Raw genomic sequence first — 5,240 nt, 5'->3', positions numbered from 1 at the left:
AGTTTGAATTGCTTATAGAGGCTATTTGATGGACAAAACAAAAACCACTTCAATTTCTGGGAACATGACAGTCTAGGTTATTTGAATCAACTTTCCTGCTGAAAACAACTAAAAATGCTGGATAAAATATTGAAAACATCTTAAAAGCATCAAAGAGCTGACAAGATAGTAAGGAAATATCAGGCCAAATCTAATGGAAAGTGAAAATTCAAAGCGGTAAGTGGAAAAAAGAGGCCAGTTTTGACCAGAAGGTATTTGCTGATCAAGGCAAACTTGAACTCTGGTTTTGATGGCTGGTCTCAAAAGTTAATACTCAGAGTTGGCTAAAGTGGGGAGTCTAACAGGAGACCCTTTTCACATTACAGTGAAGAATCAAAGGGTTACACCCTCAAGGTAAGGGTGAAACAGAAGTAAACCTATTTTTTCTTCTCACTCCTGAAGTACTGCAAGAAAGTGTCCCTGGTGCTGAGCAGAGCAGAGGGGAAAATTCCCAGCCAGCCTGATTTGTAGCCAAATTTACATTACTCTGGTAACTTGGAAAACCTCAAACCTTGAATTTAGTTTAAAATGATGCCAGGTAAGTATTTCCCTAGGCACCTGGCAAAGGTAAATGCAAATCCTCCCTCAGTGAAGGCACCTTAATCCTAACCTTCAAAAATGCCCACAAGTAATTCTTCAAAGGCAATGAATAAGCAAACATACAGGGAGGGAAGCCACCTTGAATGAGAATCAGCAAAAACAATAGAAACAGATTCATGACAAATTCAGACATTGAAACTCTCAGCAGTATATTATAAAACCAGCTTGAAAATAGTTACAGGGAAACTATGAAAAGTGATCTAGTGGATCTGAAACAGAACCAAGTAGAATGAATCTAACAGCAGATTGGATCCAGCTGAAGAGAGAATTGGCACACTAGAAGATAAGTCAGGGAGTTCCCTGGAGGTCCAGTGGTTAAGACTTTGCCTTCCAATGCAGGGGGTGCAGGTTTAATCCCTGGTCGGGGAGCTAAGATCCCACATGCCTTGTGGCCAAAAAAGCAAAACACAAAACAGAAGCGATATTGTAACAAATTCAATAGACTTTAAAAACAAGGTCCCCATCAAAAGAAAAATCTTTATTTAAAAAAAAAAGAAGATGGGCTTCCCTGGTGGCACAGTGGTTGAGAATCTGCCTGCCAATGCAGGGAACACGGGTTAGAGCCCTGGTCTGGGAAGATCCCACATGCCGCGGAGCAACTAGGCCCGTGTGCCACAACTACTGAGCCTGCGCGTCTGGAGCTTGTGCTCCGCAACAAGAGAGGCCGTGACAGTGAGAGGCCCGCGCACCGCGATGAAGAGTGGCCCCCAATCGCCGCAACTAGAGAAAGCCCACGCACAGAAACGAAGACCCAACACAGCACCCCCCCCCAAAAAAAATAATAATAAATAAATATTTTAAAAAAACAAAAAAACCCTGAAACTCACTGCTTTAAAAAAAAAAAAAAAGATGTCAGAAGAAATCTAGAATGCAGCACAGAGAGACAAAATATGAAAATATGGAAGAGGGTTGAGAGATGTGGAAGATGATAGAGTGAGAAGACCTACCGTATGTTAATTAAAGTTCCAAAACGAAAGGAGAGAAAGAACAGGGCAGAGGCAATATTTGAAAAGTTAATTACAGAATTTTCTAAAACTGATTAGTCACTAAGAAGCCCAATGAGTTCTAAGCAAGTTAAATAAAGAAATCCACACTTAACAAGTGTCAGTGAAACTGCAGAACATGAAAAATGAAGAGAAAAAAAAAAATAAGCCAGGTAAGAGGCCTGCTTCTGGCCACAAAGAACTAGCTGGCTTGGAACTTAATCCCCCACTGTAAACAACTAGAAAATACATATGAAAAGCTATTTTCAAATGCTGAGACAAGAAGCAATGAAGGACTGTGATCCCTGAGAGAGGGAAACAAACAAGGTGAACCCTATAATCACCCTGGATTCCAATCTGGAGGCAAGTTTGAAATAGCAGCAACAGAGAGAGTGGGCATCAAGCAGAGTGTGGTGGTCATGCTAAGTTGAGATAGAAATTGGAGTTCAGGGAAGCTGAGGCTAGAACTGGTGGGTCAGAATACTTTAGAGGAGGGAGCTATGCAGAGAAAGAGCTCCAGAAGTCTGCCTACAATCTCCTAGAATTTTTGGATGAATACTAATTTGTGCCTGGGTAGGGTAAAACTCCATGATGCTGAACAAAGAACAACAGCAGATAAGTGTAAGTTGAACAATTCTAGAGTTTACACAGGGCTGGGAAACATTCAGATTCTGTCCACCCAGAGTAGAGACATCACTGAACACCTGGAGTAATCAGTAGAAACTCCAGAAGGGTGATGCCTTAGTATTAAGGCTAAACTAGCCCAGACTCATCCCTAATAGTCCATGTATGTTCTCACAAGGACTTGTACACAAATGTTCACAGCAGCTTTATTCATAATAGCTAAAAACTGGGAACAACTCAAATGTTCATCACCTGGTGAATGGATAACAAGTTGTGGTATGTACACAATGAGATACTTCTCAGCAACAAGAAGGAATGAACTATCAATACATGCAACTTCAGAATACTGGAGAGCATATTTTCTTTTTTTTTTGCGGTATGCGGGACTCTCACTGCTGCGGCCTCTCCCGTTGCGGAGCACAGGCTCTGGACGCGCAGGCTCAGCGGCCATGGCTCACGGGCCCAGCCGCTCCGCGGCACGTGGGATCTTCCCGGACCGGGGCGCGAACCCGCGTCCCCTGCATCGGCAGGCGGACTCTCAACCACTGTGCCACCAGGGAAGCCCAGAGCATATTTTCATATTTGAGTTTCCTCACATTATTCTACTAGAGTTGTTATGTTTTTCTTATTTATTTGCAGGAGTCTCTTGCACAGTCTATATAGATGCTTCTCGGAGTGTGGTTCATGATCAGCAGTACTGGCATTACCTGGAGCTTATAAGACATGCAGAATGTCACTCCTGCACCAAACCTACTGAATCGGACCCACATTTTAACAAGATCCCCAGGTGTTTATTCTTTTATGTTTCAAAATGTGCCTCCCTTAACCCATTATTTCAGGATTTGGTAAATACTATATTCACCTACAATCATATCCTTCTTGACTTAAAAATTTTCATCGTATCCTACCCTCCAAATTTTATCTTTGCATATAAAGATCACTATTGTCATAAGTCAGCCCCTCATCTCTTCCCTGGGCCATCCGTGACTTCATTTTGTCTTAAGGAGGAGAATCTAGGAGTGGGTTCTTATCCTATGTGTGGCTACGCCATTGTTTTGTACAAAATCACATCTGAACACTGCCCTGTAAGCATTCTAGTATTCTTGTGCTCCCAGTGCCGAAGAGCAGAGCCCTGCCCTCTGATGACAGAGATATAAAAGTACAAATGAACTTATCTACAATACAGAAATAGACTCACAGACATAGAAAACAAACTTATGGTTACCAAAGGGGCTAGAGGGGGGAGGGATAAATTAGGAGTTTGGGATTAAAATATACACACTACTATATATAAAATAGGTAACCAACAAGGACCTTCTGTATAGCACAGGGAACTATACTAAGTATCTTGTGATAGCCTATAATGGGAAAGAATCTAAAAAAGAATGTATATATGTATAACTGAATCACTTTGCTGTACACCTGAAATTAACACAATATTGTAAATCAACTATATTTCAATACAAATTTTAAAAAATAAAGAAGGGAAAGACTAGACATATGAAAGCATGAAGGAGGGTGAGGAGTCTGTTGAGATAATTCAGACATAACCAGTTTTGTTCTAGACCAGGTTTAGGACTATAAAAATGATAAAGGAGGTATGCCAGATTCAGCCTCTGGCTGGGGTGTCTGTTGTTGCTGGGAGGTCGAGGAGCTCAGTTACAGCTGAACAAAGGGCCCTCATGTAACTTGTGGGCACGAAGAGATTGGCCTCACCTTACACCTATGCTGTGCATATTTTGTCTCCCACCCTGGGGCTTCCTTGTTACTATTGATGCTTAAGAAGATTGTACACAGCATACACACACACACACACACACACCCACACATACATATATAAACATGTATACACACATACCTGAGGTAGTTAACACCTCAAGGGACAAAAATTGAATAATGGGAGTTAGCAGTTAAATGTTTTCCTTCTTTCCCCCAGAGAGACTGGGGATACAGTTGCTTCACTTGGCCCATTTGAAGACATCCTCCCATGTGAAGGAACAACTTTTCAAGAAGCGATGGCAAGCTGTATAACACAGCCTTTTCATTTGCTCCTTTTTCCTGCTTTGCTTTCCTCATCCTTCACTCTTGCTTCCCTGGGATTGTACCCCTCGATAAAGTATTATCACATAAACTTCTGCTTCAGGCTCTGATTTCTAGAGCCAAGGACTCAGAAGAGAGAAGAGTAGAATCTGAGAGATAATAAGGTGGAAGAATGTGAAGGGTTTGGTAATGGCTTGACTGTATAAGGTAAAGATTAGGGGGAATTTAAAAATTAGCTCCCAGTTTCCACAAACTGGAGGCCTGGGGATGGAGTACTCTTCATAGCATTGAGGAAATGGGGAAAAAGAGTCAACTCTACTGCTTCATCGTATGGGGGAGCATAAGGTGTCTCTATCACAAATAGATGGTTCAAAAGTCTCTGGTCTCAGACACTACAAAACTTTTAGAGGAAAACATAGGCAGAACACTCTATGACATAAATCACAGCAAGATCCTTTTTGACCCACCTCCTAGAGAAATGGAAATAAAAACAAAAATAAACAAATGGGACCTAATGAAACTTAAAAGCTTTTGCACAGCAAAGGATACCATAAACAAGACCAAAAGACAACCCTCAGAATGGGAGAAAATAGTTGCAAATGAAGCAAATGACAAAGGATTAAGATCCAAAATTTATAAGCAACTCATGCAGCTCAATAACAAAAAAACAAACAACCCAATCCAAAAATGGGCAGAAGAACTAAATAGACATTTCTCCAAAGAAGATATACAGATCGCCAACAAACACATGAAAGAATGCTCAACATCATTAATCATTAGAGAAATGCAAATCAAAACGACAATGAGATATCATCTCACACCGGTCAGATTGGCCATCATCAAAAACTCTAGAAACAATAAATGCTGGAGAGGGTGTGGAGAAAAGGGAACCCTCTTGCACTGCTGGTGGGAATAATGTAAATTGATACAGCCACTATGGAGAACAGTATGGAG

This window comes from Physeter macrocephalus, chromosome 6 (genome assembly GCF_002837175.3).
Source record: "Physeter macrocephalus isolate SW-GA chromosome 6, ASM283717v5, whole genome shotgun sequence".
Classification (NCBI taxonomy): Eukaryota; Metazoa; Chordata; class Mammalia; order Artiodactyla; family Physeteridae; genus Physeter; species Physeter macrocephalus.
Note: the sequence above shows the minus strand (reverse complement) of the source record.